This window comes from Triticum dicoccoides, chromosome 1A, assembly GCF_002162155.2.
Source record: "Triticum dicoccoides isolate Atlit2015 ecotype Zavitan chromosome 1A, WEW_v2.0, whole genome shotgun sequence".
Classification (NCBI taxonomy): domain Eukaryota; kingdom Viridiplantae; phylum Streptophyta; class Magnoliopsida; order Poales; family Poaceae; genus Triticum; species Triticum dicoccoides.
Genome location: NC_041380.1, coordinates 532,123,722 through 532,148,574, shown reverse-complemented (window position 1 = coordinate 532,148,574; position 24,853 = coordinate 532,123,722). Strand labels below are relative to the sequence as shown.

Here is a 24,853-nt window from a genome sequence, read left to right as displayed (position 1 = left end):
ATAATATTTAATGTGTGCGTTCAAAATGTACATTGGGTACTGAGAAAAATTAGACATGTATAGAAATGAAAAAATAAAAATAAAGCATAAAAGAAAAAAAGACTAGTGCGCGCGCACGAGCGACTGCGCTACTGGGCCGGCCCAATTCAGCAAATACCGGCCAAGTCCTCTCAAGGTTTAAAATAGACCGGAAGTATAGAGTTCGGTGTGCTGATTTCAGGGATTGAGAGTTCGGGGTTTGATTTAGCTTTCGCCTATAAATTTAAAGTTTATTTTGAACTTTTTTCACTGAACAAGTAACGGAATCATTCACAAAGCACCTTAAATCAACGGCCATAAATTTGACTGACCAAAACTTAAAAATTCAGTCGCCTGACATGTACGTAGCTAATGCGGTTCTGCCAAGTTGGAAAGGAATTAGTAGCCAATGTTCGACAAATAATTACTGTATACTAAACAAATGTATGAAAGAATTACATAAGCTAAGTAAATTGTGAAATAGTATGTATGAATGAATCATGACGATTTCTGGCGTGTGAGGACAGTCCGGTCCGGCACGGGGATGAATTTGACGGCCCAGCCGATGGGCCACGACACGGCGGCGATTGCGAGGCAGACGGCCCACTGCCCCAGCCCCAGCCTCTTGGTGCCGGCGAACCTGGTGAGCACCTCCACCATGACCACCTGCAGCATGAGGGTGACGGCGATGATGACCAGGAACATCCTGTTCTTGAGCACCCCGGCGAACACGTTCTTCTTCTCGATCTCCCGCGCCTTGAACTCGTTGAACACCTGGCAGAGCACGAAGGCGTTGAAGATCATGGTGCCGTTACCCTTCTCGTCGGTGCCGAAGACGTCCCGGCCCCGGTACTGGAGCGCCAGCAGCAAGGCGATCTGGAACGCCGCCTGCGCGGCGAGGTTGCGCCACATGGCGTTGCTGATGAGCGGCACCGTGCGGCCGATCCATGAGCGCCTTGGTGGGCGTGTTCGTGGTGAATGCGAGAGCGCCCATGGTGTCCATGATCAGGTTCACCCAGAGGAGCTTCACGGTGGTGAGCGGCATCTTGCCCGTGGTGATCACGGACACGAAGTTGATGACGAGCGCCTCCACGTTGACGGTGAGCTAGAACTGGATGAACTTTTGCATGTTGTTGTAGACGCAGCGCCCCCACAGCGTGGCCGTCACCACCTTGTCGAAGTTGTCGTTGAGGATGATGATGTCCGAGCTCTCCTTGGCCACCTCTGTGCCCTGCACGCCCATGGACAGCCCCACGTCCGCCTCCTTGCGCGCCGGCGCGTCGTTCGTGCCATCACCGGTCACGGCCACCACGTGCCCCTTCTGCTTCAGCCGCTGCACCAGCGCCAGCTTGTCCAACGGCAGGGACCGCGCCATGACGCGGATCATGTCCATGATCTCCAGCTGCTGCTCCGGCGACATGGCGCGGAACTCGTGCCCCTCGATGACGATACCGTTGGGGTCATGGCTGGATATGATGCCACATTCCTTGGCAATCGCGCGGGCCGTGAGGATGTTTTGGCCGGTGACCATCTTGATGGCGACGCCTGCCTTGGTGCAAGCTTCAATGGCGGCCTTGACCTCTGGTCAGCACGGGTGTAACACCCCGGATATGATTTATCTAATATGTAATCTAACTCTTGCCGTTTCCGGCGTTAAGTTATTTTATTTTCTCGGGTTCGGGTTTTTGTCTCCGTGTGTTGTTGTCGTTGCCATGCATCTCATATCATGTCATCATGTGCATTGCATACGTGTTCGTCTGATGCATTCGAGCATTTTCCCCGTTGTCCGTTTTGCATTCCGGCGTTCCGTTCTCCTCCGGTGATCATTTCCACCTTTCTTTCGTGTGAGGGGGTTAAACATTTCCGGATTGGACCGAGACTTACCAAGCGGCCTTGGTTTACTACCGGTAGACCGCCTGTCAAGTTTCGTACCATTTGGACTTCGTTTGATGCTCCAACGGTTAACCGAGGGACCGAAAAGGCCTCGTGTGTGTTGCAGCCCAACATCCCTCCAATTTGGCCCAAAACCCACCTAAATCCTCTCCATCATCTAGAGCGTTCGATCACAATCGCGTGGCCAAAAACCGCACCTCATTTGGACACTCCTAGCTCCCTCTATGCCTATATATAGAACCCCCTCCGAAATTCACGGGTGAAACCCTAACCCTCTCCCTCTCCTCGCGACCGGACAAAAATTCTACCGACGGACATGTCCATTTCCACCCGCCGCCGCCACTTGTCGCCGCCTGATTCGCCCGCCCGGGTGCCCACTTCGCCGCCGCCGCCAGGGCCCGCGGGACCCGCGTTCGGCCCTCCCGGCCCGAAGAGGCGCGCCGCCCGCCGCCTTCCTTCTGCCTCCCGCGCGGCGAGCCGCCCGGCCCTCCCTCATGTCTGGCCGCCGCAGACGCCATCGCCAGCGAGCTCCGGCTCTCCCTCCGGCCGGTGCCGCACCAAGCCCCCGCGCCGGATCTCCTCGCCGCGCCGCCGCCCCACATCGCCGGAGGCCGCACCGCACCGCCCGGGTCGCCTCGCCCACTCCGGCCTCCTCCTCCCCCTCGCGCCGGCAAGCTTCTTCCACTCCGGCGCCGACCTCCCCATCGAACCTCGGGAACCGCGCCGCTGCTACAGTGTCTTCGGGCTGGATCTGGATCTGAGAATTTTGCCTCGGTTGACTTTCTCCCGAAACCCTAACTAAATTGCCATGTTCATTGTACCGTAACTTTGCATCCTTAGCTCCGTTTTGGGCATATAGCATATCAAAATGTTCGTCTCAGAGAGTACATCATTTCGTCGCATTGCATCATTTTCATTTGAGTTCATCTTGATGCCTGAAATACTGTTGGAAGAGTGCTATTTGAGATAATTGTCAGATCTGCTGCTCCAAATAGCCATTTGTCATTTTTGCCATGATTAATGTGTGCATGATATGCCCCTGAGCTCTTCATGAGTTTTGTTATATACATTGCCATCTTTCCAGAGATGCAACCCATGTATTTTTATGATGTGTGTGGTGACTAGCACAAGCTTGCAAAGTGGAGCATTCGTTAATGTTGATTTCAGGGACTTAGCAATTCCACTAAGTCCTTGGTTTGTTTATATCAATATGCCATATGTTCATGTTGTTTCCTAGTGATCCGTGCCTCTTTTAAGGATGATCAGTAAGGACGTTTTGTTAATTTTGTAGTGCTCTATTCATTCATGTCTTTGTTTGCAATTATGGAGCACCCTAACTTGAGTCAATCGAGCTCTACTTTTGCTATTTCGTGAATCTGGACAGATTGTCTACTTGTTAGCGATTTTGCCGAGGATGTTATTGTTCTTGCCATGTCTAGCTTGTATAATGTGTATTATTGATGGGTGTATGCTTAGGTTGTCATTTCATGCTTTATAGTGAGTGCATCAAGATCGTAAACATGCCTACTTGATATCTGATTTGCATGTTCCAGTTTTTCACTAAGTCTGTGATCTGATTATGTTTTTTCCATGTTCACATGCTTGCAATTGTATTTTCCATGTCTAAGGGACTTTTATTAAGCTCTTTGAGTAGCTCAATGTCATGCTTTACTTTGCCATGTTAAGTTCCTGTAGCATGTAGTTTTCATGCTCCAAAGTGTGCTACCTGATCTGAAATTCCAGACAAGTGTTAATTTCACTAAGTCTGAAATATGTTTACCAATTGCACTTTTGCCATGCTTGTTTGAACCTGTTAATGGATGAATTGGCCGTATCTCAGTGTTCATCTTTTGTTAAACATTATGAATGGATCCCTGCCATGTATTTTGTTGCCATGTTTGGGTGCTATAGCATGTTTGTCTTGTTGCATTTAGATGGCTACTTGCTGTTTATCGCAGACCGGTGCCATATTTGAATTGCTTGCCATTTCCAAATCGTGTCTCCGATTCCGATGATCTTTATATCATTTTCAAGCGAAATCATCTCACCTTTCCAGTGGCACACTTGGTTTTCCAAGTTGAGGTCAGGTTCATTCATTCCTTGTCAAATCTTGCATATGCATCACATATCGCATCCCGCATAGCATACCATGTTTGCATCATGTTATTTGAGTTTGCACGTGGTTGATTGTGTTCCGTTTGCTTGTTTGTCTTGTTTGGGTAGACCCGGAAGACGAGTTCGCTAACGAGGAGCCCGTTGAGTTTGCTTTCGAGGATCCAGTCAACTCTGACAACTTTGCAGGCAAGATGATCATACCCTCGAAATCACTTCTATCTTTGCTTTGCTAGATGCTCGCTCTTTTGCTATGCTTATGCTACGGTGCCTACCACTTGCTTATCATGCCTCCCAAATTGCCATGTCAAACCTCTAACCCACCATGTCCTAGCAAACTGTTGATTGGCTATGTTACCGCTTTGCTCAACCCCTCTTATAGCGTTGCTAGTTGTAGGTGAAGATTGGAGATCGTTCCTTGTTGGAACATTGTTTACTTGTTGGGATATCATTATATTATCTTGTTATTTTAATGCATCTATATACTTGGTAAAGGGTGGAAGGCTTGGCCTCTCGCCTAGTATTTTGTTCCACTCTTGCCGCCCTAGTTTCCGTCATATCTGTGTTATGTTCCCGGATTTTGCGTTTCTTACGCGGTTGGGTGATAATGGGAACCCCTTGACAGTCCGCCTTGAATAAAACTCCTCCAGCAATGCCCAACCTTGGTTTTACCATTTGCCACCTAGCCTTTTCCCTTGGGTTTCGCGGACTCAAGGGTCATCTTTAGTTTAAACCCCCGGGCCAGTGCTTCTCTAAGCGTTGGTCCAACCTAGAGCACCGTGCGGGGCCGTCCCTTGGCAACTTGGGTTACGTTGGCTCTGTTGGGGAACGTTGCAGAAAACAAAAAATTTCCTACTCGTTTCACCAAGATCATCTAGGAGTTCATCTAGCAACGAGTGATTAGATGCATCTACATACCTTTGTAGATCGCGAGCGGAAGCGTTCAAAAGAACGGTGATGATGTAGTCGTACTCGACGTGATCCAAATCACCGATGACCAGCGCCGAACGGACGGCACCTCCGCGTTCAACACACGTACGGAACAGCCACGTCTCCTCCTTCTTGATCCAGCAAGGGAGGGAGGAGAGGTTGAGGGAGATGGCACCAGCAGCAGCACGACGGCGTGGTGTTGATGGAGCTGCAGTACTCCGGCAGAGCTTCGCTAAGCACTATGGAGGTGGAGGAGGTGTTGGGGAGGGAGAAGGAGGCAACCAAAGGCCAAGGCGTTCAGGTATGAAGTCCCTCCTCTCCCCCACTATATATAGGAGGGCCAAGGGGGGGTGGCCGGCCCTAGGAGATCCAATCTCCTAGGGGGTGCGGCGGCCAAGGGGGTTTCCCTTCCCCCCAAGGCACCTAGGAGGTGCCTTCCCCTCCTAGGACTCTTCCCCCTTCAAACCCTAGGCGCATGGGCCTATGTGGGGCTGGTGCCCTTGGCCCATTAGGCCAAGGCGCACCCCCTACAGCCCATGTGGCCCCCCCGGGACAGGTGGACTCACCCGGTGGACCCCCGGGACCCTTCCGGTGGTCCCGGTACAATACCGATAACCCCGAAACTTGTCCCGATGCCCGAAACAGGACTTCCCATATATAAATCTTTACCTCCGGACCATTCCGGAACTCCTCGTGACGTCCGGGATCTCATCCGGGACTCCGAACAACATTCGGGTTACTGCATATACATATCCCTACAACCCTAGCGTAACTGAACCTTAAGTGTGTAGACCCTACGGGTTCGGGAGACAAGCAGACATGACCGAGACGACTCTCCGGTCAATAACCAACAGCAGGATCTGGATACCCATGTTGGCTCCCACATGCTCCACGATGATCTCATCGGATGAACCACGATGTCGAGGATTCTATCAACCCCGTACGCTATTCCCTTTGTCTATCGATATGTTACTTGCCCGAGATTCGATCGTCGGTATCCCAATACCTCGTTCAATCTCGTTACCGGCAAGTCACTTTACTCGTACCGTAATGCATGATCCCGTGACCAGACACTTAGTCACTCTGAGCTCATTATGATGATGCATTACCGAGTGGGCCCAGTGATACCTCTCCGTCATACGGAGTGACAAATCCCAGTCTTGATCCATGTCACCCAACAGACACTTTCGGAGATACCCGTAGTCTACCTTTATAGTCACCCAGTTACGTTGTGACGTTTGGCATACCCAAAGCACTCCTACGGTATCCGGGAGTTACACGATCTCATGGTCTAAGGAAAAGATACTTGACATTGGAAAACTCTAGCAAACGAACTATACGATCTTGTGCTATGTTTAGGATTGGGTCTTGTCCATCACATCATTCTCCTAATGATGTGATCTTGTTATCAATGACATCCAGTGTCCATAGTCAGGAAACCATGACTATCTGTTGATCAACGAGCTAGTCAACTAGAGGCTCACTAGGGACATGTTGATGTCTGTTATTCACACATGTATTACGATTTCCGAATAACACAATTATAGCATGAATAAAGACAATTACCATGAACAAGGAAATATAATAATAATGCTTTTATTATTGCCTCTAGGGCATATTTCCAACAGTCTCCCACTTGCACTAGAGTCAATAATCTAGTTACATTGTGATGAATCGAACACCCATGGAATTCTGGTGTTGATTATGTTTTGCTCTAGGGAGAGGTTTAGTCAACGGATCTGCTACATTCAGGTCCGTATGTACTTTACAAATCTCTATGTCTCCATCTTGAACATTTTCACGAATGGAGTTGAAGCGACGCTTGATGTGCCTTGTCTTCTTGTGAAACCTGGGCTCCTTGGCAAGTGCAATAGCTCCAGTGTTGTCATAGAAGAGCTTGATCGGCCCCGACGCATTGGGTATGACTCCTAGGTCGGTGATGAACTCCTTCACCCATATTGCTTCATGTGCTGCCTCCGAGGCTGCCATGTACTCCGCTTCACATGTAGATCCCGCCACGACGCTTTGCTTGCAACTGCACCAGCTTACTGCCCCACCATTCAAAATATACACGTATCCGGTTTGTGACTTAGAGTCATCCAGATCTGTGTCGAAGCTAGCGTCGACGTAACCCTTTACGACGAGCTCTTCATCACCTCCATAAACGAGAAACATTTCCTTAGTCCTTTTCAGGTACTTCAGGATATTCTTGACCGCTGTCCAGTGTTCCTTGCCGGGATTACTTTGGTACCTTCCTACCAAACTTACGCAAGGTTTACATCAGGTCTGGTACACAGCATGGCATACATAATAGAACCTATGGCTGAGGCATAGGGGATGACGCTCATCTCTTCTATATCTTCTGCCGTGGTCGGACATTGAGCTGAGCTCAATTTCATACCCTGCAACACAGGCAAGAACCCCTTCTTGGATTGATCCATATTGAACTTCTTCAATATCTTATCAAGGTATGTGCTTTGTGAAAGACCTATGAGGTGTCTCGATCTATCTCTATAGATTTTGATGCCTAATATATAAGCAGCTTCTCCAAGGTCCTTCATTGAAAAACTTTTATTCAAGTAGGCCTTGATGCTGTCCAAGAGTTCTATATCATTTCCCATCAAAAGTATGTCATCTACATATAATATGAGAAATGCTACAGAGCTCCCACTCACTTTCTTGTAAACGCAGGCTTCTCCATAAGTCTGTGTAAACCCAAACGCTTTGATCATCTCATCAAAGCGAATGTTCCAACTCCGAGATGCTTGCACCAGCCCATAAATCGAGCGTTGGAGCTTGCACACTTTGTCAGCATTCTTAGGATCGACAAAACCTTCCGGCTGCATCATATACAATTCTTCCTTAAGGAAACCATTAAGGAATGCCGTTTTGACGGCCATTTGCCATATCTCGTAATCATAGAATGCGGCAATTGCTAACATGATTCGGACGGACTTCAGCTTCGCTACCGGTGAGAAAGTCTCATCGTAGTCAACCCCTTGAACTTGTCGATAACCCTTAGCGACAAGCCGAGCTTTATAGATGGTCACATTACCATCCGCGTCTGTCTTCCTCTTAAAGATCCATTTATTTTCTATGGCTCGCCGCTCAACGGGCAAGTCAGTCAAAGTCCATACTTTGTTTTCATACATGGATCCTATCTCGGATTTCATGGCTTCCAGCCATTTGTCGGAATCCGGGCCCGCCATCGCTTCTTCATAGTTCGAAGGTTCACCATTGTCTAACAGCATGATTTCCAAGACAGGGTTGCCGTACCACTCTGGTGCGGAACGTGTCCTTGTGGACCTTCGAATTTCAATAGGGGCTTGATCAGAAGTATCTTGATCATTTTCATTAACTTCCTCTCCAATCGGTGCAGGCACCTCAGGAACATTTTCTTGAGTTGTGCCATTTTCCGGTTCAAGAGGTAATACTTCATCAAGCTCTACTTTCCTCCCACTTACTTCTTTCGAGAGAAACTCTTTCTCCAGAAAGGACCCATTCTTGGCAACAAAGATCTTGCCTTCGGATCTAAGGTAGAAGGTGTACCCAATAGTTTCTTTTGGGTATCCTATGAAGACGCATTTTTCCGACTTGGGTTCGAGCTTTTCAGGTTGAAGTTTCTTGACATAAGCATCGCATCCCCAAACTTTTAGAAACGACAGCTTAGGTTTCTTCCCAAACCATAATTCATACGGTGTCGTCTCAACGGATTTCGACGGAGCCCTATTTAAAGTGAATGCGGCAGTCTCTAAAGCATATCCCCAAAAAGAAAGCGGTAAATCGGTAAGAGACATCATAGATCGCACCATATCTAACAGAGTGCGATTACGACGTTCGGACACACCATTACGCTGAGGTGTTCCAGGCGGCGTGAGTTGTGAAACTATTCCACATTTTCTTAAGTGTGCCCCAAACTCGTGACTCAAGTATTCTCCTCCACGATCTGATCGTAGAAACTTGATTTTCCTGTCACGTTGATTTTCAACCTCACTCTGAAATTCCTTGAACTTTTCAAAGGTTTCAAACTTGTGTTTCATTAAGTAGATATACCCATACCTACTTAAATCATCAGTGAGAGTGAGAACATAACGATAGCCACCGCGAGCCTCAACACTCATCGGACCGCACACATCAGTATGTATGATTTCCAATAAGTCGGTTGCTCGCTCCATTGTTCCTGAGAACGGAGTCTTGGTCATTTTACCCATAAGGCATGGTTCGCACGTGTCAAATGATTCATAATCAAGAGACTCTAAAAGTCCATCAGCATGGAGCTTCTTCATGTGTTTGACACCTATGTGACCAAGGCGGCAGTGCCACAAGTATGTGGGACTATCATTATCAACCTTACTTCTTTTGGTACTCACATTATGAACATGTGTAGCATCACGTTCGAGATTCATAAAGAATAAACCATTCACCATAGGAGCATGACCATAAAACATATCTCTCATAAAAATGGAATAACCATTATTCTCAGATTTAAAAGAGTAGCCATCTCGAATTAAACAAGATCCCGATACAATGTTCATGCTCAAAGCTGGCACTAAATAACAATTATTAAGGTTTAAAACTAATCCCGAAGGGAGATGCAGAGGTAGCATGCCGACGGCGATCACATTGACCTTGGAACTATTCCCGACGCGCATCGTCACCTCGTCCTTTGCCAGTTTCCGCTTATTCCGCAGCCCCTGCTTTGAGTTACAAATGTGAGCAACTGCACCGGTATCAAATACCCAGGAGCCACTACGGGCACTAGTAAGGTACACATCAATTACATGTATATCACATATACCTTTGGTTTTTCCGGCCTTCTTATCCGCTAAGTACTTAGGGCAGTTCCGCTTCCAGTGACCGCTTCCCTTGCAATAAAAGCACTCAGTCTCGGGCTTGGGTCCATTCCTTGGCTTCTTCCCGGCAGCTTGCTTGCCGGGCGCGGCAACCTCCTTGCCGTCCTTCTTGAAGTTTTTTTTACCCTTGCCTTTCTTGAACTTAGTGGTTTTATTGACCATCAACACTTGATGTTCCTTCCTGACTTCTACCTCTGCTGATTTCAGCATAGCAAATACTTCAGGAATGGTCTTTTCCATCCCCTGCATATTGAAGTTCATCACAAAGCTCTTGTAGCTTGGTGGAAGCGACTGGAGGATTCTGTCAATGACCGCATCATCCGGGAGATTAACTCCCAGCTGAGTCAAGCGGTTATGCAACCCAGACATAGTGAGTATGTGCTCACTGACAGAACTGTTTTCCTCCATCTTACAGCTGAAGAATTTGTCGGAGACATCATATCTCTCGACCCGGGCATGAGCTTGGAAAACCATTTTCAGCTCTTCGAACATCTCATATGCTCCATGTCTCTCAAAACGCTTTTGGAGCCCCGGCTCTAGGCTGTAAAGCATGCCGCACTGAACAAGGGAGTAGTCATCGAAACGTGCCTGCCAAGCGTTCATAACATCTTGTTCTGCAGGGAGAACGGGTGCGTCACCAAGCGGTGCTTGTAGGACATAATCTTTCTTGGCAGCTATGAGGATGATCCTCAGGTTCCGGACCCAGTCCGTATAGTTGCTGCCATCGTCTTTCAGCTTAGTTTTCTCTAGGAACGCGTTGAAGTTGAGGACTACGTTGGCCATTTGATCTACAAGACATATTGCAAATATTTTAGACTAAGTTCATGATAATTAAGTTCAACTAATCAAATTATTAGTGAACTCCCACTTAGATTAGACATCCCTCTAGTCATCTAAGTATTACATGATCTGAGTTAAACTAGACCGTGTCCGATCATCACGTGAGACGGACTAGTCAACATCGGTGAACATCTTCATGTTGATCGTATCTTCTATACGACTCATGCTCGACCTTTCGGTCTTCCGTGTTCCGAGGCCATGTCTGTACATGCTAGGCTCGTCAAGTCAACCTAAGTGTTTGCACGTGTAAATCTGTCTTACACCCGTTGTATGTGAACGTCTGAATAAAACACCTGATCATCACGTGGTGTTTTGAAACAGCGAACTGTCGCAACGGTGCACAGTTAGGGGGAACACTTCTTGAATTTATTGTGAGGGATCATCTTATTTACTACCGTCGTTCTAAGTAAACAAGATGCAAAACATGATAAACATCACATGCAATCAAATAATAAACGTGACATGATATGGCCAATATCACATAGCTCCTTTGATCTCCATCTTGGGGCTCCATGATCATCTTGTCACCGGCTTGACACCATGATCTCCATCATCATGATCTCCATCATCGTGTCTCCATGAAGTTGCTCGCCAACTATTACTTCTACTACTATGGCTAACGCGTTTAGCAATAAAGTAAAGTAATTTACATGGCGTTTCTCGATGACACGCAGGTCATTAAAAGAATAAAGACAACTCCTATGGCTCCTGTCGGTTGTCATACTCATCGACATGCAAGTCGTGAATCCTATTACAATAGCATGAACATCTCATACATCACATATAGATCATTCATCATTCATCACAACTTTGGCCATATCATATCACAAACCACTTGCTGCAAAAACAAGTTAGACGTCCTCTAATTGTTGTTGCAAGTTTTACGTGGCTGAATTAGGGTTCTAGCAAGAACGTCTTCTTACCTACGTTAAAGCCACAACGTGATTTGTCAACTTCTATTTACCCTTCATAAGGACCCTGTTCATCGATTCCGCTCCAACTAAAGTAGGAGAGACAGACACCCGCCAGCCACCTTATGCAACTAGTGCATGTTAGTCGGTGGAACCGGTCTCACGTAAGCGTACGTGTAAGGTTGGTCTGGGCCGCTTCATCCCACAATACCGCTGAAGCAAGAAAGGACTAGTAACGGCAAGAAAGTTGACAAATCTACGCCCACAACAAATTGTGTTCTACTCGCGCAAGAATAACTACGCATAGACCTAGCTCATGATGCCACAGTTGGGGAACGTTGCAGAAAACAAAATTTTTCCTACTCGTTTCACCAAGATCATCTAGGAGTTCATCTAGCAACGAGTGATTAGATGCATCTACATACCTTTGTAGATCGCGAGCGGAAGCGTTCAAAAGAACGGTGATGATGTAGTCGTACTCGACGTGATCCAAATCACCGATGACCAGCGCCGAACGTACGGCACCTCCGCGTTCAACACACGTACGGAACAGCCACGTCTCCTCCTTCTTGATCCAGCAAGGGAGGGAGGAGAGGTTGAGGGAGATGGCACGAGCAGCAGCACGACGGCGTGGTGTTGATGGAGCTGCAGTACTCCGGCAGAGCTTCGCTAAGCACTATGGAGGTGGAGGAGGTGTTGGGGAGGGAGAAGGAGGCAACCAAAGGCCAAGGCGTTCTTTATGAAGTCCCTCCTCTCCCCCACTATATATAGGAGGGCCAAGGGGGGTGGCCGGCCCTAGGAGATCCAATCTCCTAGGGGGTGCGGCGGCCAAGGGGGTTTCCCTTCCCCCCAAGGCACCTAGGAGGTGCCTTCCCCTCCTAGGACTCTTCCCCCTTCAAACCCTAGGCGCATGGGCCTATGTGGGGCTGGTGCCCTTGGCCCATTAGGCCAAGGCGCACCCCCTACAGCCCATGTGGCCCCCCGGGACAGGTGGACCCACCCGGTGGACCCCCGGGACCCTTTCGGTGGTCCCGGTGCAATACCGATAACCCCGAAACTTGTCCCGATGCCCGAAACAGGACTTCCCATATATAAATCTTTACCTTCGGACCATTCCGGAACTCCTCGTGATGTCCGGGATCTCATCCGGGACTCCGAACAACATTTGGGTTACTGCATATACATATCCCTACAACCCTAGCGTAACTGAACCTTAAGTGTGTAGACCCTACGGGTTCGGGAGACAAGCAGACATGACCGAGACGACTCTCCGGTCAATAACCAACAGCGGGATCTGGATACCCATGTTGGCTCCCACATGCTCCACGATGATCTCATCGGATGAACCACGATGTCGAGGATTCTATCAACCCCGTACGCTATTCCCTTTGTCTATCGATATGTTACTTGCCCGAGATTCGATCGTCGGTATCCCAATACCTCGTTCAATCTCGTTACCGGCAAGTCACTTTACTCGTACCGTAATGCATGATCCCGTGACCAGACACTTGGTCACTCTGAGCTCATTATGATGATGCATTACCGAGTGGGCCCAGTGATACCTCTCCGTTATACGGAGTGACAAATCCCAGTCTTGATCCATGTCACCCAACAGACACTTTTGGAGATACCCGTAGTCTACCTTTATAGTCACCCAGTTACGTTGTGACGTTTGGCATACCCAAAGCACTCCTACGGTATCCGGGAGTTACACGATCTCATGGTCTAAGGAAAAGATACTTGACATTGGAAAACTCTAGCAAACGAACTATACGATCTTGTGCTATGTTTAGGATTGGGTCTTGTCCATCACATCATTCTCCTAATGATGTGATCTCGTTATCAATGACATCCAGTGTCCATAGTCAGGAAACCATGACTATCTATTGATCAACGAGCTAGTCAACTAGAGGCTCACTAGGGACATGTTGATGTCTGTTATTCACACATGTATTACGATTTCCGGATAACACAATTATAGCATGAATAAAGACAATTATCATGAACAAGGAAATATAATAATAATGTTTTTATTATTGCCTCTAGGGCATATTTCCAACAGGCTCCCGTATGCTTAGCTTATTCGGTGTGCCCTAAGAACGAGATATGTGCAGCTCCTATCGGGATTTGTCGGCACAGCGGGTGGTGTTGCTGGATTTGTTTTACCATTGTCGGAGTTGTCTTGTAGAACCGGGATGCCGAGTCTGATCGGAATGTCTCGGGAGAAGGTATATTCCTTCGTTGACCGTGAGAGCTTGTCATGGGCTAAGTTGGGACTCCCCTGCAGGGATTTGAACTTTCGAAAGCCGTGCCCGCGGTTATGGGCAGATGAGAATTTGTTAATGTCCGGTTGTAGATAACTTGAACCTTAACTTAATTAAAATGAATCAACTGTGTGAGTTACCGTGATGGTCTCTTCTCGGCAGAGTCCGGGAAGTGAACACGGTGTTGGAGTAATGCTTGCCGCAAGTTGTTCTCTAGTTATTCGTTCGCGCTTTGCCTTCTCTTCTCGCTCTCTTTTGCGAACAGATTAGCCACCATATATGCTAGTCGCTTGCTGCAGCTCCACATATTACCTTGCCTTACGTATAAGCTTAAATAGTCTTGATCGCGAGGGTGCGAGATTGCTGAGTCCCTGTGGCTCACAGATTACTTCCAAACCAGATGCAGGGCCTGATGACTCCGTTCCAGATGACGCGCTTGAGCTCAAGTGGGAGTTCGACGAGGACTCACGTCGCTACTACATGTCTTTCCCTGATGATCAGTAGTGGTGCCCAGTTGGGGCGATCGGGACCGTGTCGCATGTTGGGTTGATCTTTTATTTTGGCACCGTAGTCGGGCCATGAGTGATTGGATGATGTAATGCTATTTATATACTTTGTTTGACGTGGCGAGTGTAAGCCAACTATGTACCTTCCCCTTTTATTATCTAAATTATATGAGATGTGAAGATTGCCTTACTTGCGACATTGCTTTCAATGCAGTTATGCCTCTAAGTCATGCTTCGACACGTAGAAGATATAGCCGCATCGAGGGCGTTACAACGGGTCTTTCAACCCGACGAAGCCCAGCAATGTCAGACTGTCGTCGTCGATCTTTGATTGCTCAGTGCCGTTGAGTTGCTTGTAGGCAAAGGCGATGCACCGGAGGCTGGCGACGGCCATGTCGTTGATCACCTTCTCGAGGTTTCTCCTCTGCTTCACCCTGAGTTGGCGCCGCCCCGTCCGTCCTGAGTTGGCGCCGCCCCGTCCGTGTCCACGTACATCGAGCAGTTCGCCAGCACCATCTCCGAGGCGCGCCTTTCCAGTGTGCGACCACCGCGCCGGTAGCGTTGTCCTTGATCATCATGCCGCTGCGCTTCTTGTCCGAGTTGAAGACCTCGACGTGCAGCACCTTGCAGCTCCTCTTCAACGCGTCGGCGTCCATGCCGAGGTCCGCTACGGCCACGACAGCAGCGCCTTCTCCGTCGGGCTGCCTGTTATCTCCGGCGGCGACATGTTGTCCGGCTTGTAAACGCTTCCCATGGTGTTGAGCCCAGCTCCCTGGCAAAGCAAGGTAACAACGCTCCCGGCGATCGCCGTGGCACCTCTGGGCTTGTCGGTGCCGACCCAAAACTCGGTCACCTTCATCTGGTTGAGCGTCAGCGTTCCGGTCTTGTCGGTGCAGATGGCTGTGACTGACCCCATTGTCTCGCACGCCGACAGGCGGCGCACCCGTGCGTTCTCCTTCACCATCCTCTTCATGGAGAAGGCGAGCGTCAGCATCATGGCGAGCGGGAGGCCCTCGGGGATGGCGACGACGATGATGGTGACGGCCTGCTGGAAAATGACGACGAGGAAGCTGAACACGGAGTCGAAGGTGACGTGGCCCTTGTTGAACAGCGGCTTGCCTTGCTCGTCCTTGGTGCTGCCGGTGAAGTGGCGCGCAGTGAGCACGGTGAAGACGAGCACCGCGATGGCGACGCCCATCTTGCCAATGCTTGAGGTGAGGCGCTCGAGGCGCTCCGCTCATCATCTCGCCCCACAAGGTGTCGGTGACGAGCATCCGGCCGTAGCCGTCGACGATCTTCACGCCGCCGGTGAGGAAGGGGTTCTTCTCGGCATCGATCTCGATCGGGCGGGGCTCCAGGAATACCCCGTCCGCCGGCACCGAGTCGCCGATCTTGAGTATCACCACGTCGCCGACCAAGACATCGAATATGGAGACCTCCTGCCTCCGGCCGGCGCGGACGACGGTGATGGTGATATTGTCGGACTCGCTGGCCAGCTTGTCGAACCGCTTGGCCTGGCTGTGGTTGCTGACGGCGGACACGGCAGCAACGAGGAACACGGCGAGGAAGATACTTACGCCGTCGTACCAGCCGTCCTTGAGGCCGTGCTCCTTGATGCCGAAGCCGAGGGAGACGGCGGCGCAGACGAGGAGCACGATGAGGAAGACGTCCTTGAGCGCGTCCCAGACGTGGCTGAAGAAGCTCTTGGGCCTGGGCTTGGGGTACGTGTTCCCGCCGAACGACTCCCTGCGGCGCCGCACGTCGTCGCCGTCCCCGCGGATGCCGCGCTCGGCGTGGGACGCCAACGCGGCTGCGATGCCGGCGCCGGCCGCCCCCGAGGCGGCGGAAGCAGTCGTCGCGCTTCTCCTTGACCAGGCCCTTGAAAAGCTCGTCATCAGCGGCGTTACCGGACGAGTGGGCGTCGGTGTCGCTGCCGTCGTGGTGGATCTTGATGGCGACGTGGGAGGAGGTGCTCCGCGGACAGAATGCCGAGTCTGGCTAGCCTGTGACACGTCCGGATGACGGTCAGCGCCTTGCGCCATTACCTCCCCGGCTGCCACGAGGAGGACGGGGAAGGCGACGTCGACCGGCGGCCCACGGCGATCAAGACGTCGGCGCACTCCATCCGTTTTGCAGCGGGCGATCGGAAAGCCAGGCGAGAAGGGTGAGAGGAAACTAAGACGGGCGGACGAGGGATCAATGGATGCGGCGGGGAGGTGAGATCGGTCAAGAACTCCTAGGACACGAGGACGGATCTAGCTGGGAGGGTCAGGTCAGGGGATGGATGCCTGAATTCCTTGCTGGGTTTGATATATATGTAACCCTGTAATCCTATTGTATTCTAAGGGGGTGTTTGTTTCCAGGGACTAGAAAAAATTCCTCTTAGACATTTCTACTAAATGGGAGGGACTTTTTAAGGACTAAACTAGACATTTGAGACTAAATGAAGAAGACTCTCAAGGAGAGTCTTTTTAAGATTTTTTGGGACTTTCCAACAATGCCCCTCCATGCACGCATTGGCCCGCCATTTCATGGTGTTGTTTGATTGTTATTTTTCTATATACTAGGGGCAATATGGTCATTTAATAACCTTTAGGAAGGGAGTATGGACTTTTTAGCCTCTGAAAACAAATAGGGAAGGACTTTTTAGAAACTATGGATTTTTTAGTTGGGACTAAAAAAAGTTTTAAAACTAGAGAACCAAACATCACCTAAAACAAGTCAGGGAAGCTTCCTGGAAATCAGAGTGGAAACTGCTCGACGAACCACCTCTTGAGTGCCGTGGGACGGCGAGTTCGTTCGTTTCTTCCGTCACGCCAACGGAGCAACCATTACTGTTGGTGGTCTGTTATAAGGTAGCCGTTGCACTGCATGCGGGATTCATTTTCAGGCCAAAAATACCCTGCATTTACTTCCACAAAAAAATATGTCAATGCTGTGTGAATGTCGTTTCAAAAGCTGCAACGTTTATTTGCATTGGATCTACCAAATACTACCCACCATAATGGGTGGTAGGAAGCACCGTAAAAAATCACTATTCAGAAAAGGCCCAAGCGCTATGTATCGTGTAATCTTGGACGTGCACCCCACTGACACGCTCTTAGTCTCGCCCACTTTCTTCGGCCACCATGTTAAACAAAGCGAGCTGTCAGGGGGCTTTCTCTCCTCCTGGTATTGATTGTCTCCATCACAAGGGTCTGCATGTTCATGGTAGCATTTGTAGCCCTACAGCTCAAGTCACAATGGAAAATCAAGATGACTCTAGTACACTGGATATCAACAAGAATCAGTCTGGACATAACATGGAGTTGGATGATGATGCAGATAGGAACTTAGCGCAATCCTTTTCTCGGGCAGCGGCGCATGGCCCTAACGCGCCTCGGGCGCCATGAAAGCCATAGCTTGGAATTGCCGAGGTATGGGCCGGGGCCTCGGTAGCGATCGAATGTTGTTCCTGGCAAATCTGGTCCGTTCTAGGAAAGCTCAGGTAATATTTGTTTCATAAATCAAATCTTCGAAGGTTCATTCGGTTGATCTTGTTAATAGGTTTGATGTGGCTAACAGTTTTGTTGTTCCTTCTAGAGGTGCTTCAGGAGGGCTCTGGCTTATGTGGAATGATGATCTTAAAATCTCTGTTCATAGTTCCTCCTTTCACTTTATCCTAGCCAATGTAGTTCATCTAGCCTCGGGGGTTCACTTTTGTTTGATATGTATATATGGTGATCCTTATCATAGGCAGACTAGTGCCATTTGGAATCAGGTTTCCACTTTTGTGTATGATAACCTCGGAAAACCCATGATCTGTATGGGAGACCTTAATGATATTTTGTATGATATAGATGGCTGCAATGGTAGTGTAAATTATTTTCGTATGTCTGCTTTTCGTTCTATTGTCAAAAACTGTGGTTTCTTTGACATCGGTTTTAGTGGTCCTGCTTACACTTGGCGCAATAGACAGCACACTGTTAATCCTATTTACAGACGTTTGGATCGTTGTCTTGTTAATGCTGATTGGTGTGCTCATTACCCCAATACTAAGGTGCTTAATTTACCTATCATCGTTAGTGACCATGCTCCCATACTTATTTCTACTGATGGTAGTTTTGTTAAACCTAAGCAGACTTTCAAATTTGAAAATTGGTGGTTAATGGAGAAGGATTTCAGTAGTTTTGCTAAGTCTGCTTGGAACAATGCTAGAGCAGGCTCTTTTGTTGCAAAAACCTCTTCTTTGGCAGGGGCTTTGAAAACTTGGTGTAGGAAGAAGAAACCTTTTCAGCAAGAGCTTCAGGAACTAGAATCTAGTATCAAGCAGATTCAGGAGCTTCCAATCAATCAGCAAGATCATGCTTTAGAAAATTTGCTTATTCTCAGGTATGAGCAAACTCTCTCTAAACTGAATAGTTTTTATAAGCAAAGAAGTAAGAAGGGATGGGCTACTGATGGTGATCGTAATACGAATTTTTTTCATCAAGTTGTGCTTAAGAGAAGGAAAAGGAATACTATCTGCTCGGTTAAGGATGAAAATAATATTGTGCATTTTAAGCCTAGTCTCATTGCTAATACCTTTGTCAATTATTTCAGATATATCTTCTCTTCCACTCATATCAACTGTGGTAGACCTTTTCTTGCTTCTCAATTACCGGAGGGCTCTTTGGACCCTACTTATTTAATTCCGGATAAAAATGATGTCTTGCAGATTTTGAAGGACATGAAGTTGAATGCTTCTCCAGGGCCAGGTGGTTTTAATGTCGAGTTTTATTTGACTACTTGGAATTGGATAGGAGACGATGTCACTCAATTGGTAGTCAATTTTTATAGAACAGGTATATTGCCCTCTCACGTGAGTGATACAAACATTGCTCTCATTCCAAATAAACTTGTTCCTCAGGTTCCTATGGATTATCGTCCCATTAGTCTTTGCAATGTTATTTATAAAATCATTGCCAAATCTTTAGCTAATCGTCTTAAGCCTCATCTTCCAGATTATATTGACCCTGCTCAACAAGCTTTCATTGAAGGTAGAAGAATTAGTGACAATATCATTATTGCTCAAGAGATTTCTCACTCTTTTGCTCTTCGTTCTTGGAATCACCTTGCTTTCATGCTTAAAATTGATCTTGCTAAGGCTTTCGATCGTTTAGAATGGAGCTTCATTGTTTCAGCTCTTGCACGTAAAGGATTGCATGCTCATTTCATAAATTTGATTTATGAGTGCATTTCTTCTCCTACTTTTTCTGTGGTCATTAATGGTAGGCCTTCTCATAAATTCAAAAGTTCTAGGGGTATTCGTCAAGATTGTCCTATGTCCCCTTATTTGTTTGTTATTGCCATTAATGAATTATCTCTTGCTCTTAACGAAGCTTTAGCTGCTCATAGTCTTCAGGGTATTTTGCTTGGACCAAATTGCCCCCCGATTCACTCTCTTTTGTTTGCAGGTGATTTGTTGGTATGTGGTCAAGCTACTGTTCAGGAAGCTAATGCTATGGCCAACATTATCAATCATTTTTGTTCCATGTCAGGTCAAACTCCAAATTGGGCCAAGTCTGCTATTATGTTTAGTGCTCATGTTAGTCAGGTTGTTATTCAAGATATTATGCAGATTTTTCCTGTTTCTAACATGGATGCTAATTTTTCTCATCTTGGTCATCCTCTTATTCTTCCTGCTAATAATAGATCTGCGGCCTACAATTTTGTTTTGGATAAATTCATGAATAAGCTTCCTGCTTATAAGGCCAACTTGCTCTCTCATGCAGCTAGGCTTGAATTGATTAGATCAGTTTTTTCTGGTATTCCTGCTTACTATATGGCTAATATTTTATTTCCTAAGAAGTTCATAGCCAAACTCACTGCTATTATTAGGAACTTTTGGTGGACAAGTATTAGAGAGCATAATTCGAGCAAAAGCTTGTGTATTAGGGCTTGGAAGGATATTTTTTATTCTAAAAAAGAGGGTGGCCTTGGTATTAGGAACTTACAAGCCATTAATGAAGGCCTGATGCTTGCAGCTGCTTGGCGTATAGCGAAAGATTCTTCTTCCCATCTCCATCTTGTTCTTATGTCCAAATACTTCCATGATTCTTCCATCTGGACTGCTAGCCCTTCTAATCCAAAATCAGCTTTTTGGTCCTCCATTCTCAAAATACTGCCCAAACTCAAAGCTCATTCTTTTTATCAGATTACTCAAGGTAATATTTCTATATGGAGCACCCCTTGGTGCTCGCGTTGGAATGCTATTTATGATCATCTTATTATTCAACCTTCAGGATATAGTTACCCTTCTCTTGTTAAAGATCTTTGGGTTCCTGATAGGAAAGAATGGAATTCTACCCTTATTTACTCTCTTTTCCAACAACCTCTTGCTTCTACTATTATGCAGACTGATATTATTCAAGAGGACGGTCCTGATATTCTGTGTTGGGACCTTACCCCTAATGGTATTTGTACTTCTAAATCTACTTATAAGCTGTGTTTGCAGGATATTCATGCCAATCCTAGATTTGCACCTTCTCAGGTTTCTTTGCAGGTCAAGAATCTTCTAAATGAGGTCTGGAAACAAAAGATGGTGATTCCCAGGGTAAAAACTTTTGCTTGGAGGCTTCTTAGAAAATCTCTTCCCACAGGTTTGAGAGCTGTCCGCTTCTCCGTGCACATATCTCAACTTTGTAGCAGATGCGGTAAGCCTGAGGATGAGATGCATTTATTTTTTCTTTGTGATTTTGCTAGAGTTGCTTGGTTTCTGAATCCTTGGTGCATTAGAATGGATATTTTAGTTCAAAGTAATCCTAATATTCACAGTATTTTCCTTGCTCTGATTAATATGAATCATCATCATGCTTCTCTACCCAACATTCTCAACTTTATGTGGTGTCTCTGGAAAGCTAGGAATGATTATTTATTTAGTAGGAAAAAATCTCTTCCTTATCATATTAACACTGCTGCTATAGCCCTGTGTAATGAACTCGATGATTTTATACATATTTCTTCTCAGCTCAAATCCAATGAGATGGTCGGTGTTTTACCTCTTACTAATCAGATTCCTATGCAGGGGAAAATGATTAAGTCTGATCTTCAAGTTACAGGACCAAAAGTATACTCTGATGCAGCATTTAGATGCAAAAAAATTCCAGGCTTGACTCAAGGATCTGTTGCTACTGGAATTGGAATTTACCTCTCTTTACCACAAGACCAATTGGAGGTCAATGTGCAGATCCAAGCTTCTACTGTTATCACAGATACACCTTTACAAGCTGAAGCTTTGGCGCTTCTTTTGGCGGCTAGAGTGGCCAAACAGCTATGCATTTCTCAGCCTACTTTCCTCGCTGACAATCTGTCTTTGGCGTCATGGGCGGCTAGCAGAAAGATTAAGGAATCTACTACTCCTTGGACTATAAGGAAAATTCTGGTTGACTTCTTCTGCTACTCCTCAGATCTTCAGTCCCAGGTGTTTCACATCTCTAGGGAGATCAATGGTATTGCACACAATGTAGCTCACCAGGTTCTAACATCAGTGGTAGAACCTGATATATGTTGTTTCGCTTCAGCTCATCGGAATATGACTTGCCCTGTAGTTTTTCTTCTCTCTACTTTTCAATTTCAGGGCTTTGTAATTCATGCTGTACGGTGTTTCTGAGCTGAAATAAGAAAGTTTGGCGCCTAGTGCGCCTTTTGTTGTTAAAAAAACAAAGCGAGCTTCCAGTAGGCATCTCGTTTGAACGAATTCCGCAAAGAAACGCACATGAATTGTTTACTTGCAGGGGTGTAAGGGATATACTCCCTCCATAAAGAAATACAAAAGTATTTAGATCGCTAACCCTTATATTTCTTTACACAGGGAGTATACATAGTAAAAAAGACAGCATTTAAGAAGGTGCAAAAAAAGGAATGACCAAGGTTCAGACATGCTCACTTCACCTGATGATTCAGGTGTACATGTGGCGACCCAAAGTTGCCACAGAGCTTTTCATCACTATGATGGTCTTCTTTTTGGTGTGGGATGACAGAGGCTCGAACCAGGGCCGGCCCTGAGGGGGGGCGGCCGCCCCGGGCCCCCATACTCTAGGGGGGGGGGCCTCCCTGGTTGCATATACGTACGTAGGTTCGCCCATTAGACTATAGCGAGTTTCTCCTGAAAAGAAAAACGAGTAGCCCGGCTGACTAGATCCCAAGTAAAGGCCCGAGGAACGGAGCTAGGACGCAACTCACGCAGTTTTTCCTCTGATCGTGCGACATTCCCGTGAGCCGTGATGCCCAATCGCCCAATCTTCGTCACAGGCTACAGCGCTGGGCGCGGTAGGGCATCTCCCAGGCCCAGCGGCTCCGGTGTCCCGGTCTAAAATCTCCAGCCTCCAGCGCTGGGGCCGATCACCTCTCGCCCTCCCGCCTCGTGCTAGAGTGGGACATCGGAGCATCCAATCGAGGCATCGATCCGACCAATCCGAGGCATATGATGTATTCCCTGCAGATTAAGTACGTACTAATCTGATGTATTTATTTTTTGCAGATTAAGTACGTAATTTATTTTCTTCTTCCACTGTTCATATGTAATCTGATGTGTTTTTTGTATTTTCATCAATGTATTATCAGCTCCAAAAAATATGCATCTTGTAGCGAAAAGGAAAAGGGAAACAACGTGTGGTTGTCTTCATATAATCACACAGACAGGACTTATTGACATTTTATTTACGAGTACATCTGATGCGTCAATGCGCCATGATGATGAGTTTGCAATAGTTGTCGTGGGGAAAGAACAACCAACTAATGGGAATTCTGAATCTGAGAAGCAAGAAGAAAATGTCGACACCAACATTAGTGATGACAATGTAAGTGGCTCTCCGAACGTAACTAATTCATTGGATGCACATTTACAGTCGCCTAGTGTTCATGAACATCTATTTTTTACTTTGATATTTATGCTCCAAGAAATTGGGGCAATCCTGACATTAAAGTAAAAGACGTACGTAGGTTGGCCCATTAGACTGTAGCAAGTTTCTCCTGGAAAGAAAAACGAGTAGCCCGGCTGACTAGATCCCAAGTAAAGGCCCGAGGAACGGAGCTAGGACGCAACTCACGCAGTTTTTCCTCTGATCATGCGACATTCCCGTGAGCCGTGATGCCCAATCGCCCAATCTTCGTCACAGGCTGCAGCGCTGGGCGCGGTAGGGCATCGTCAGAATCGCGATTTTGAATCGGATCGGAGCTCCGATGGTAAGATTGCAAATCGTAGAATCTTCACTATCAGGATCGTAGAAACGTACATTCTATGAACTAAAATCGTAGAATCATAGGGGTTAGTTTGGATCGTAAAGTCGTAGAATCGTATAACAGAATCGCGATTCTGACAACCTTCCCAGCGGCTCTGGTGTCCCGGTCTCAAATCTCCAGCCTCCAGCGTTGGGGCCGATCACCTCTCGCCCTCCCGCCTCGTGCTAGAGTGGGACACCGGAGCATCCAATCGAGGCGTCGATCCGACCAATCCGAGGCGTATGATGTACTCCCTGCAGATTAAGTACGTACTAATCTGATGTATTTATTTTTTGCAGATTAAGTACGTAATTTATTTTCTTCTTCCACTGTTCATCTGTAATCTGATGTGTTTTTTGTATTTTCATCAATGTATTATCAGCTCCAAAAAATATGCATCTTGTAGCGAAAAGGAAAAGGGAAACAACGTGTGGTTGTCTTCATAGAATCACAGAGACAGGACCTATTGACATTTTATTTACGAGTACATCTGATGCGTCAATGCGCCTTGATGATGAGTTTGCAATAGTTGTCGTGGAGAAAGAACAACCAACTAATGGGAATTCTGAATCTGAGAAGCAAGAAGAAAATGTCGACACCAACATCAGTGATGACAATGTAAGTGGCTCTCCGAACGTAACTAATTCATTGGATGCACATTTACAGTCGCCTAGTGTTCATGAACATCTATTTTTTACTTTGATATTTATGCTCCAAGAAATTGGGGCAATCCTGACATTAAAGCAAAAGATTATTTCCTATGTTAAGGTATATGATCTTATTTATGAATTGAAGATTATCAAATTCACTTAGTCATATGGCGTAATGTCTGCTATGGAGATTTTCAAGCATGTGAGAGAGGTTGATTGTTATCCGAATGTGTCCATTGCTTATTGCATCTTATTTACTGTGCAGGTGACTGTCGCATCGATTGGATCAAGCTTTTCAAAGTTGAAATTATTGAAGAACTATTTAGGATCAACAATGACTCAAGAGAGATTAAATGGAGTATTATGCATCGAGAAGAAATTATTGGATGAGATTGACATCAACCCCCTCATAAGTGACTTTACATTGAGGAATGTAAAGAAAATTCGAAGGTAATATATATAAATCATTTTATATGAATACTGCTTTTGTATGCATATAAGTGTTTATTGGTAACATTTTATATGCGTAAATTTTGTTACTATTATAATGTTTATATTAAGGGCCCCGACTTTTAGTTCCGCCCCGGGCCCCCAAAATACCAGGACCGGCCCTGGCTCGAACTCTCGACTTCAAGG

The 24,853-nt window shown here is 46.8% G+C and overlaps 1 pseudogene; it reads right to left on the bottom strand.

Annotated features, from left to right (window-relative positions):
• Positions 1-516: 516 nt before the first annotated feature.
• Positions 517-16,452, bottom strand: LOC119354671 (annotated as a pseudogene).
• Positions 16,453-24,853: the final 8,401 nt, after the last annotated feature.